The sequence below is a fragment of the Nicotiana tabacum genome, chromosome 18 (genome assembly GCF_000715075.1).
Source record: "Nicotiana tabacum cultivar K326 chromosome 18, ASM71507v2, whole genome shotgun sequence".
NCBI classification, from domain to species: domain Eukaryota; kingdom Viridiplantae; phylum Streptophyta; class Magnoliopsida; order Solanales; family Solanaceae; genus Nicotiana; species Nicotiana tabacum.
The window spans coordinates 145,806,295-145,819,491 of NC_134097.1; the positions used below are offsets into that span (position 1 = coordinate 145,806,295).

The 13,197-nt window shown below is 41.3% G+C and overlaps 1 long non-coding RNA gene across 1 annotated transcript; it reads right to left on the reverse strand.

The window, feature by feature from the left end:
* Window positions 1-8,547: 8,547 nt before the first annotated feature.
* On the reverse strand, window positions 8,548-12,928 carry LOC107795038 (uncharacterized). Its single transcript, XR_012702373.1, has 2 exons — window positions 9,736-12,928; window positions 8,548-9,355 (listed from the first exon to the last, which is right to left on the reverse strand). It is a non-coding gene; the product is annotated as an uncharacterized LOC107795038 (long non-coding RNA).
* Window positions 12,929-13,197: the final 269 nt, after the last annotated feature.

Below are 13,197 nucleotides of genomic sequence, written 5' to 3' on the forward strand. Positions count from 1 at the left end.
CCTATTGCATCGAGAGCGGCATCTTTGCCTAGGTCAGGCGTCGGGCCCATTTTTATGGCGGACACCATTTTGGGAGGGAGGTCCCCTAGGGCCTAAGAGGTATGTCAAGGCGGGGGATTTGTACGATCTGCTGAAGGCGGTGCATTGTCCGCTGCCGGAGGAGACGAAGCAGTGCATGCGGAAGATGATGGTTTGGGGTCGGACATCGATACCGAAGATGTGCGAGTTTTCTTGGAGTGACATACCCGCGTGAAAGTGAGGTCCTAACAGACACGTGGTCATTCCTGTGGATTACGACCTTTTGGCGAACTTCAAACAGACAACGTCAGCATTTGCCCCTTTGTGTGCTGCTTTCGAGAGCACGGCGCTTTAGGCGATGAGTGACGCGGAGCTATCGCGGAGTATTTACGGCATGGCTTTGCAGGTGAGTGTCTTCTCTCTTCTTTTCATTTCCGGGTTTGTTTTGTATGCGTGATTTACTTAAGCTGATATTCTTTCCTTTGCATGTCAGACTCTCATCATGGGGATCGCGCGCGACCGGAGAGATAGGCGAAGGACGGTCGTTTTTGGGAAGGTGGCCTCTAAGTATAAAGAGTACCGCAACAAGCATCGCGCATTGGCCAATGTCTTCACTCAAGACAGCAAGTTTTATCTGTTTCGTGACGGGCTTAAGCAGAAAGAGAAGGAGTTGGCGCAGAAGGTTGAAGAGCTGAAAGAGCGGGATGAAGAGCTAATGACGTCCATTAGCCGATGAAGTGAACTTGAGGCGGGCCTTAAGGCCAAGGAGGATGAGTTTGAGGTGAGCAAGGGGGTGATGGCCGAGAATGCCGACCTTCATGCGTGGGTGGCCACCTTGACTGCTGAGCTTAGTCGATGTAGCTTTTACCCGAGAAGGTCGGGATCGAATCCACAGGGAGCTAGAATATGTTGGGGATTGCAATGTAGCCAATATACAGAACTACTCACTCTACACCTCTTGGTAGCTTGAGTGACATTGCCCTAATTGACTTTCTCAAGACCAATTGAGTGTCAAAATTGTGCAAGCAACATAGGCTCAAGTCGGATATTACTATCTCTAGGTTAAACCCTTTAATTGGGGCTATCAATCTCTTGATCACACCCCAATTCCTTGTTGGACTGATTTTCTTAGACTCAAGCTCTCTTTCTCAAGAAGAGCCCAAGTAAAATAGGCACAAATTAGTGTTTGCACCCACTAATTCAACATAGAAAATACAAATCAGTCCAAATATCAACTATTCATAAATATTTAAGCCTCAAAACAAAAGGCCCATCAAATACTCATACTAGAGTTGAGCCACAACCCTAGCTACTCATAATAATGGAAGAAAACAGATAAATAGATGAAGAATAACCCATATAATTTGATTACAAACTAAGATAATGAAGATTCAGTGTTAAAATAGCTACAAATTACTCAAAATGGAACAAAACCACCGTTCACGTGCTCTGGATTCTAACTGATGACCTAAAAATGTGAAAAGAAAGTATTTATACAATGTTAAATTTTCTGGACAAAAATACCCCTGACGGAGGTATCACGGTCCGCAAGAAATGGACTGCGGCTGCGGTGAGGCTTTTTGGTTTCAAGTTCTTGATCTCTGAATCTGGCCACCGCGGACCGCATAAAATGCTCTGCGGCCGCGGTGGCTTCATTGTGGTCCGCACAAAATGCTCTACGGACCGCGTTGGCTTCAATCCTCCAAACTCTCAACTTTCTGAATCCCCCTCTCCGCGGACCCCATAAAATGGATTGCAGACGCGAAGAGGCTACTGCGGCCGCAAGAAATCCTCCGTGGACCGCAATACTTGAGCCTCCAAACTTGCACTTCTTTGAACTTATCAACCGCGGACCACACTAAATGGTCTGCGGCTGCGGTGGGTCTGTTACGGCTGCAGTTGATTTTATGATGCAGTAGTGCCTTGACTTATTCTTGGTACTTGTGCAGGTTTCACTCCTTTTTGAGCTGGTTTTGACTACTTGTCACCTTTTTGACCAATCCCTCTAAACAAGCACAACATGTAAGCCTTTGGAACTATTTGTATACGTTTTTAATCAAAACTCAAGTAAAAAGGAGTGTAAATGAACTAGAATCCCTAGTTATCAGCAACCCCATCCATAGCCCTTTAGCATCCTCAAGCTTTTTCTTTAAGATATTCAATATGGTTTTGTTGGAGGATTCAGCTTAACCGTTGCCAGCGGGATGATATGGCATGGAGAGTATTCGCTTGATGCGCTATTTTTCGAAGAACTCGATCATCTTTTTCCCAGTGAACTAGGGTCCGTTATCGCAGCTGATTTCTTTGGGGATGCCAAAGAGGCATATGATGTTCCTCCATATGAATGTGATGACTTCATGTTCACGTATCTGGGTGAATGCACCTGCTTCCACCCATTTGGAAAAGTAGCCAGTTAAAACTAAAAGGAAACGTGTCTTACCTCGACCTCCTTGGAGGGGTCCGACGATGTCCATTCCCCATTTGATGAATGGCCATGGTGAGGTGACAGAGTGGAGGTGTTCGCCCGCTCGATGTATCATAGGCTTGTACTTTTGGCACTACTCGCATCTCTTCACGTAATTTGCGGCTTCATTTTTCATAGTGGGTCAGTAATATCATGCTTGAGTGAGGCATCTGACAAGGGCTCGGTTGCTTGTATGGGCACCACAGTGGCCTTCGTGCACTTCTTCGAGCACGCGCCTGGTCTGACTCGGCCCTAGGCATTTCACCAAAGGGGCCCCAAACGTTCTCTTTTACAGGTTGTGATTTATGATGTTGTACCTGGCCGACTGCATTCGAAGCTTTTTGGCTTCCTTTTTGTCTTGTGGGAGTATTCCCTCCTGCAAATATGTCATGATGCGGTTGCGCCAGTCCCAACTCAAATTTATGGAATATGCATCGAGTTGGTCTATTGATGAGTGGAGGAGGGTGACCACGTTTTCCTTACTGATATTTTTGGTGGCAGCTGCTAGTTTGGTGAGGTCGTCTGCCTCGATGTTTTGAGCTCGAGGTATCTGGTCGAGTTGACATTCATCGAATTCCGGCAGTAGTTTGTGAATTTATGCCTGATATTTTTGTAGACTTTGTTTTTTGACTTGGAAAGTCCCTGTGACTTGGTTGACGACGAGTTGTGAGTCGCATCTGAGGATGACTCGTCGTGCTCCATACTTGAGAGCTAGCTTTAACCCTGCAATTACAGCCTCATACTCAGTCTCATTGTTAGTCATACCAAGGCGTCACATGGACTGGCGGATAACTTCCCATGTTGGGACCTAAAGTACAAGTCCCAATCCCGATCTTGACGCATTGGATGCACCATCGGTGTAAAAAACCCAGAGGTTGGGTTGCCCAGTGGAGGCACGAGAAGCTTCCTACTCGACCTCGGCCATTATTTTGGCACTGAAATCGGCGACGAAGTCAGTGAGTACCTGCGATTTTATCGTTGTTCGCGGCTGATATGTTATATCATTCTCGCTTAGTTCGATGGCCCATTTGTTCAGTCTTCCCGACAATTTAGGTTTATGTAGGATACTCCATAGAGGGAAGGTCGTCACCACCGATATGGGGTGGCACTGAAAATAGGGTCTAAGCTTTTGTAAAGCTATAACCAGTGATAAGGCCAACTTCTCAAGGTGGGGGTACCTCATTTCGGCATCGACCAGGGTTTTGCTAATATAATAAATTGCGTACCTTTATTCTCGCAGACCAGCACCACGCTCATCGCGACTTCTAAGACGGCCAAATACATTAGGAGGAGCTCATCGGGCTCTGCTTTGGCGAGTAGTGGGGGCGAGGACAAAAACACCTTTAGTTCTCTCAAGGCATCGACGCATTCTGAATTCCACTGGAGCCCGTTATCATTTTTCAGCACGTCGAAGAATTTGTGGCATCTGACGGATGACCGCGAGTGGGATTTTACTTGGTTGTTGTTGTTGTTGTTTTCGGATGACCGCGAGATAAATCTTGACAGAGCGGTTATGCGGCCAGTCAATTTTTGCAACTGTTTCTTGCTGGTCAGCACCTCAAATATCCCTTCAATGGCTTTGATCTGATCTGGGTTGACCTCGATGCCTTTTTGTGATACCAAGAAACCAAGAAATTTGCCCGAGGTTATGCCGAAGGCGCATTTTTTGGGGTTTAGCTTCATGCCGTACCACCTTAGTATACCGAAAGGCTTCCTTCAAGTGATCGATGTGGTCATATTTTCTTTTCGATTTAACCAGCATGTCGTCGATGTTGACTTTCATTGTTTTACCGAGTTGATCTTTGAACATCGTGGTGACCAACCTTTGGTACGTTGCCCCTGCGTTTTTTAATCCAAATGGCATGACCCTGTAGCAATATGTTCCCTGGTGAGTGATGAACGTAGTTTTTTCTTGGTCCTCTTCCTCCATGAGGATTTGGTTGCAGCCTGAGTTAGCGTCCAAGAAGCTTAGCAACTCGTTTCTTGCTATGGCGTTGATGAGCTGGTCGATGTGCGGCAATGGGAAGGAGTCTTTCGGGCATGCCTTCTTTAGGTCTGTGAAATCTATGCACATTCGCCACTTTTCGTTTTTCTTTTTTACCATGACCATATTAGCGACCCATTGGGGATATTTTGAGTCTTGGATGGAACCGTTGGCAAGGAGCTTCTCCACTTCGTCACTTACGGCCTCGTTGATTGTGGCATTGAATTTCCTTCTTATTTGTCTTACTGGCGGATAAAGTGGGTTGACGTTTAACTTGTGTATGGCCACGTCTTTCGAGATGCCCAGCATATTTGCATGGGAGAAAGAAAACAGATCGGCGTTTATGTCCGATGTAGGCCTTTTTGCTGTTGTCGTTGTTGTTTAGTTTGACGGGATCAACATCCTCTACCGTTGACTCGGCTACTTCCACAATGCCACGGTCCTTGATGACATCTGTTTGTAGGTTAAACCCGATACCTGACTGCGGTAATTGATATTACTCTGCGTCTGCTCCCTTTATCTGTTGGGTGTACGTGCAATCATGGGCGATGCGATAGCATTCTTGGGCGGTGCGTTGTTCGCCCCTGATACTGAATATTTCCCATAGAGTAGGGAACTTGATTACCTGGTAGAGGCTCGACGGAATGGCCCTCATGGCGTGTATGCATGGCCGCCCTATGATGGCATTATAAGTTGTGTCTTGGTTCATGACATGGAATGTTATTTCCAAGGTGAGGCCCCTGGCCAGAACGGGTAGCGTTATCTCCCCGTAGGTTCGCTCAATTGCCATGTTAAAACCTGTTAGTGTTATGCAGCGCGACATTATCTTGTCCTCGAGTGTCATTTGTGCGAGGACTCGAGCATTGGCGTATCTATGTTAGAATATATGGGCCACATGCACCCATCCTCTTTCCAAGTAAAAGCAAATTTTATGTACAAATTTTCAATGGTTTAGCCATATAGAGTAAGTAGATGGCACCCATGCTCAAATTTTAGCATTAGTGCCTCCGATCGAGACCTTTTGGACACATATTAATATAATAATATGTATTTAATTTGTACTTCGTAGCTCTTTTTTTTTTTGGTTTAGTTCTTTTTTATCCTTCTTATCATTCTTTCTTTTTTCATCTATTTCTCCAAATTTTCATGGTAAACAACAACTTAAGGAGTCAGAGATTAAACTACTTATTACTTTCATTGAGGTTTGTCTTATCTTAAACCACTATAAATTGGTTTTACTATAAATAATTTATGTGACAATAAAATCTAAGTGCATGATACGATTTGCTTAAATATTTTTATCCCAAATTATTGTTTAAATATATTTGAATTTCAATCAAATTATTGACACTCTTTTTCAAATTTTTAGGATAAAATATACTTTTCTTTTTTTGAATAAGCAAGTTACATAAAAAGAACTCATCATATGTTCTAAGAGCTTTTTGATATTTTAATTCTTCTTTTAGCTATAAAATTTGCAAAGCTTCAATTTTTACAGTATTAAGTTTTCAATAGTATTCTACTTTCCCTTTTTATTTTGAATTTTATGGTAAATCCTGAACAAGGTTTAAGATAATTGCATGATTGTCAAATTATAATTGATATATTAATGAAAAACACATATAGATTAGCAAGATTATAATTTATCTCGTTGAATAATGTGCAAAATTATTAATGTCATAAAACACTCATTAAATATACACCACTTGATATTATAACAAGTATTGTGGTGCACCCATGGTCTTAAAATCCTGGATCCGCCTATGGATTCGAGGGTAGATGATACATGCGCTACTTCCGCCATCTACCATTATTCTTCTTAGTCTAAAATTCATAAAGTAATAACGATAGCTTCAAAATAAGGAAAAGTCAAACCGTCGGTATCTGACTTATCGAAGATGATACTGTCTCCGAAATCGTCGTACCGTTCGTGGGTCATCGACCGTTTCAATTTATGCGTGGTGGTGAACTTCATATGGTTGATCATAGCTTCGTCGCCTCCACCGATGATCATTTGGATAGTGCGAGCTGGAGAGGGAGGCTTAGGAGGTCCCTGGGGTAGTTCGCGTCCACGGGCAAAGTTGACTCGTCCGCGATCACTCATCAGTTCTTTCAAGTTCCCTTGGTTTAACATTCTCACTACCTCTTGTCGCAAACCTATGCAATCCTCGGTTTTGTGACCTCGTTCCTGGTGAAATTCACAAATGGCATTCAACTTCTGAGTATTTGGGCCGGACTTCATCTTTTGTGGACATTTCACCATCGTGCCGAGCTTCTTTAGTGCGTACACTATTTTTGAAGGAGAAACACAAAAATTGTGAGTGGATAAGAGTGGAGGCATACCTCTTTCGTTTCGCTGTGTCCCTATGTACGGCCTGGGCGGCCCTTCCATGTGTCGAGGAGATGGCAGGACGGTTGTTCTGACGTAGTGTTGATGTCTTTCTCGGCTGAGACGGGGGCCCGACTGATCCCTTTGACTATCATTACGATGATCACTTCTCGATTCTTCTTGAACCGATGTCAGCCGTTGGATTGGACCGTTAAGGTCATCATCGTCGGCTCTCTCCTTGGCGCAATAGGCATTGTGGATTTCTTCCTAGGTAGTAGGATGGTATTTCATGAGCCTGATTAATAGTTTTCTGGTTGCTCTCGACCCATTCCTGCTCAGCCCGTTCTGGAAGACCGCTACCGTTATCCGTTCTGATACATTTGGTAGGCTCATTCTTACCCTGTTAAATCGGGCGAGGAAGTCTCTGAGTCCCTCGCCAGACGATTGCCTAACAGCGAATATGTCGTTCACCCTGGCTTCCGCCTTCTTAGCCCCTGCATGGGCAGTGACAGACTTGTCGGCCATTTCCTCGAAAGGCTATTGACAGTGCTGGAAGTTGTGAATACCAAGTTAGGGCTCCTCCTGTTAGGGTTTCACCGAACATTTTTAGTAGCACCGATGGTACTTGCTCTTTCGAAAGATCGCTGCCCTTCACCGCTGTAGCATAATGGACGATAAGATCTTCTGGATCTTTAGTACCATCATATATCTTCAGGTATGGAGGAATTTTGAAGGTTTTAGGAATGGCGTATGGAGCTGCTTCTTTGCTGTATGGTTACTCGATGAATCGACCAACGTCTCGTTTTGGTAGTAACTTTGGGGCACCCGGTATCCTGTCGACCCTCTCTTGGTGTTCTTTCATCTGGTCGCGAAACGCCTTTTTTCGTTTTCCATTTCTTCTGTTTTCTTTGGGACGGTTGCGAGCGCATCGTTACCTGCGTCCATAGTGGGGTAAGTGTTACCTGTTTGAGGAAGGGGCTGCTCGCCAGTAGTTGTTACGATATCTGTTTGCGCGGTGTTTTTATTCTCCTTTTGGGCAGGTTTGTCGAATATATTGTTTATAGTGCTTGTCAGCCACTCTAATAATAGTTTCTTCACTGCTGGTGGTGCTTCCTCAATTGTGGATGTGGATGCTCTCTTTTCGCGTGAAGCCGTCACGCTTTCGTGAGGGGAGGTGATATACTTTGCCTGGGAGTACCGTTTGGTGTCGCATTCTCGTCGTCTTCCCAGCCATCTTCGTTGATGGTGTTCAGAATGTTGGTAGTGATGGCTGCTATCGCTTTCAGTCTCGCATCTCCTTTCCTGCCATCATTAGTTTGTGCAAAACGTGGAAGAAATGTGTTGTTTTCTTTTTTATGATACAGAAATAACTATAGTTTCAACTAAAAACTCCTCACAGACGGCGCCAAATTGTTTGAACAAATAAATGCTAAACCAATTAATAACAAATTAATGGGGTGAATCTTAGTTGAGCTTAATAAATCCTAGACCAAAATAGAACGAGATTCTCGTGTAGTGAGAAGAATTTAGGAGTATTAATCAGTTCGTTCAATATACTAAGATTGGCAGAATAATATCATAAACGTGCAATGAATGCAAGGAACGACAAATGACAATAATGTAAAGGAACTGTCACCCAATGATTGTGTGGTTGGGTGCCTTTTCCTTCTGATGACTTAAAAGGATGTGCAATTGATATGAACATGGGATCTATGAGATTTGTGAATGATGGTTGAATAACATATACTTAAGTAAAGTGAATAAGACAATTCCTTCGTATATATCTCTCTTGACTTTACAATGTGTATCTTAGTTCTCAAAAGGCAGATCCCCCTAATTGTTCATTGTCTCTTCCTATTTATAAGGGACATTCCCCAAAAAACCCTAAAAAGTACAACGCAGAGAATATTAAAAGGAATATTCTTCCTGTCTCTTTCTAAGTTCAAGTTATCGTTATTATATCATCTCAACTGTCTGCTTTTGGTCGTCGGCTTTTATCACAACGACCGTCAGTCACTGTGTCGTGGTCAACCCCGTCCTATGTCTTGCTTATATGTTGCCGTAGTTGTCAAATTTGGACCTATACAGTTAGGTCTTTGTATTCCAGCAGTCTCATTTTGGCAACTAGAACTTCTCGGCTTGGACTTGGTGGCAGGGAATGAAATTCCCCAACATCTTATCAAGACAAAAGAAAATCTCGCGGAGAAAGACATGGGTAGCATTTTTGGCTGCATGATATATAAACAGCATCCACTTGGTTATTAAAGTCCAGAATTTCAGACAAGGCACTCGTTATTGCACTCTTTTTGTTAACCTTATCATTTGACGGACTGATTTCTGCATCACTCAATTCGTTAACAATCGCATCGCCCGCAATCTTGGTGTTTCTTCCATGCTTTCGTACTGCAGCCCAGAAGTAGTCAGTATCTTTTATTGTATGACTAGAGCAATAGCCATAATCCTTCCATTCATGTTTCCACAGTATGTAATTGGGACGACCCCGGATCAGACTATACCAACATTTTTGAAGAGCTGTCCGTAACTGTCCGTCTGTTGTCCACTGTAAGTACATGCATATATGAAGATTTTTGAATTCTATGTATGTTAAAAAATATATATACTAGTACTAATCATCAAAAAAAAGCAACTATATATGCTACTCCCTCCGTTTCAGTTTATGTGAACTTATTTCCTTTTTGGTCCGTTCCAAAAAGAATGACTCCTTTCTAAATTTGGAAACAATTTTGTTTAAACTTACAATTCTACCCTTAATGAGAAACTTTTATAACCACACAAATACTCTGGGTCTTATTTTGACTTGTTTAGGACCACAAATTCCAAAAGTCTTCATTTTTTCTTAAACTTTGTGCCCAGTCAAACAGGTTTACATAAATTGGAACGAAGGGAGTAATAAGTATTTTCAAGAACATATATACTGACCACGCTGGTACCCTCTGGAGGTGGAGCACATTTTAGACTATATCCAGTACTGTTTGCCGGCCAAAGGCCATGCAAGGTGAAACGTTTTGGGTATCCAATCATTCCTCCTACCACAGAATGTGGGTGCCCATTGTAATACGATCTGCATATTATCATAGGTGGTCGATTGAGAAATTACTTGCTAAGGCCTGAGGGACTGTAGTGAAACTAAAAAACAGTGCAATGCAAGCTACTAACAACTTCATTTTAATTTTGCTATATATGTAAAAGGATGAAAACAATCGCTGAACATCAACTCATATTTATATATAGTTGAAATCCTCACTTCTATAATGTTAAAATTTAATGGCATTTAATAGGTTGTTATTAAATTAATTTTTTGGACAGAAGGAACATTTGCCAAAGTATGTTAATGTACGTAGTATTAGAATTCTGTTCATCTACCAACAAAGGTGAAATGGTAAGTACTCCTTCATCCTTAACCAGAGTTTCGAGTTCGAGCCTTATGTATGGAGTCGCTTTTGTTAGAAATCACTGTATCCTTTAATGTGAAACCAAATCCGGATTTAGTCGGCCTCAATAATATGGGTATCCGACAACGGAGAAAACCAAAAATAAAAAGAATTCTATTCACCTACCTGCGAGGCCCGTCTCCTAGTAGTTATTAGAGTTTCGTTATTTTTTTTTCCGTCAAAGGGCTTCTTTTCTCAACTAATAGTATATTTAAAATCAAGAACATGCAACACATCAATTTTTTTTATTTTTTGCATAGCTCTCTTTTCCTTAAAATCTAACATTGTAAGGAATGTCAAACAAAATACTTTATTAATTTTCTCTTTTACAAGTCAAACGAGGCACGTGCAGTACATCAATTTTTCATTCCTCGCATCGCTCTCGCTTCCTTAAAATCTAATCATGTAAGGAATGTCCAATAGAATACTTTCTTAATTTTCTTTTCTATAAGTCAAACCAAGCACGTGTAATACATCAATTTTTGATCCCTTGCATCGCTTTCTTTCCTTCAAATCTAATCTTGTAAGGAATGTCCAACAAAAAACTTTATTAATTAATTTTCTCTTCTACAAGTCAAACAAAGCACGTACAATACATCAATTTTTCGTCCCTTGCATCGCTTTCTTTTCCTTAAAATCTAATATTGTAAGGAATGTCCAACAAAAAACTTTATTAATTTTCTCTTCTACAAGTCAAACCAAGCATGTGTAACACATCAATTTTTCGTCCCTCGCATCGCTCTAGCTTCCTTAAAATCTAACAGTGTAAGGAATGTCCAACAAAAAACTTTATTAATTTTGTTTTCTACAAGTCAAACCAAGCATGTGCAGCACATCAATTTTTCGTCCATTGCATCGCTCTCTTTTCGTTAAAATCTAACCATGTAAGGAATATCCAACAAAAACTTTATTAATTTTCTTTTCTACCAGTCAAACCAAGCATGTGCAACACATCAATTTTTCGTCCATCGCATCGCTCTTGCTTCCTTAAAATCTAACCGTATAAGGAATGTCCAATAAAAACTTTATTAATTTTCTTTTCTACAAGTCAAACCAACCACGTGCAAAACATCAATTTTCGTCCCTTGCATCGCTTTCTTTTCCTTAAAATTAACCTTGTAAGGAATGTCCAACAAATTTTTTATTAATTTTCTCTTCTACATGTCAAACCAATCACGTGCAACACATCAATTTGTCCCTCGCTTCGCTTTCGCTTCCTCAAAATATAACGGTGTAAGGACTGTCCAACAAAAACCTTTATTAATTTTCTCTTCTTCAAGTTAAAGCAAGCACGGCCTAGCTCACACGATCCATGTTGGTTCGGCTGGTCCCATTGCGCTTTGTCTAGTTAACAATTGACATTGTTTGCCCATGCTTGATTGACTCATTATGGTAAAAACTTCATATGACCTGGGAGGCGTTGCTAGCACCCGGTGCCGTACTGGCCCGAGCAAAACACTCTATAACTCATTTTTTCTTCTGCAACTATAATGGGTCAACATGACCACAACTCGTAATGTATAACTATAAGTAGGAAAACGTTGTATTAATGACTCATCGTTCTTAAAACAAAAATACATACGAGCCGTCAAGGCCTCTGACATACTGTACAAAATGAACCTCTGTGTCAACAAAGCTTCTAAGATTATTTGACATCAAATGGGACAGGATATCGGCCTACCCATAAGTCTGTAGCAAAACTCTGACACGATGACTTATAGACTCGGCTGCACTCTGAATGAGGTGGAGTCTTACCGATCCTTCGGTGAATGCCAATCTCGTCTACAATGAGGGCTCGTCAAACTGATTATCTATACTTGCAGGCATGAATGCAACGTCCCCAGGCAAAAGGACGTCAGTGCGAATAATGTACCGAGTATGTAAGGCATTTAAATGAGTTTATAAAAGACATGGAAGAAACATGGAGTAAAGGACTCAACCTGTACATTTGGATTGCTCTGTAAATCATGAAATACTTATATTTTCATGTATATGCGTATGAATGTCATGTCGTTCATAAGTACATGTGTTTATAACATCATCAAGCCTCTGAGGGCATCCCATCATATCATCTCGGCCACTGTGGGCAAAATCATCAACATATACTAGCTAATCAGGTGGTGGTGCGTCTATAACGTCGTAACCTTTTCCCATATCCTATATACATATATATACACATATACGCGTATATAACGTCATCTGGTCATGGGTCAATGTACATGTACGAATGAATGCAGTGCATGAGAAGTATATCAATAAAATCTTTCGGAACATTGTATGACCATTATACCTTTGATTAATGTCATGAAGTAAACTTTATCAACTTACATATTTTCTGAGACTTATGAACAAATGATAGAATAATATGACACATGGGGAATCAAGAACATAGGAACCTCTAGTATTTCTATGAATATGATCTTTTATGGAAGTTGTGCATTTACTCGTTTCGTTTGTATTGTATGGATCATGTCAAAAGAAAAAAAGGATAGCCTTAACATACCTTAATTGCTCATACGAGCTCGTAGAAGGTCGTAGATGAAGAATCAAACTTGAATAAGGAATTATCCTCATAGTGAGAATATTGCTACCAACGCTTCCTTATACCAAAGTACTTATTTTCAAGACCAAAGTATGAATTTTCCCAAATAAAAGAATGAACTCCTAGCTAAAAGTGTTGCTATATTTTGTTGGTACAAAAGAAAAGATCGTGAAATACATGAACTTACTTATCATATATATACAAAATAAGGGATAAGTGAGCTCTCAAATGATGCCACATGATTATGGACCATGGGGTCCACCTAGAAAGCTAAGCCCTAATTCTTTCAAACCTGCCACTTACTGCCCATTAAATGCTTAGTCACTTTGTTACTTCCCTCATAGTGACATGTGGAGATGTTGTCCCCTCACCATCTATAAGAATGCCACCTTCACCTCTAGTAGTGCT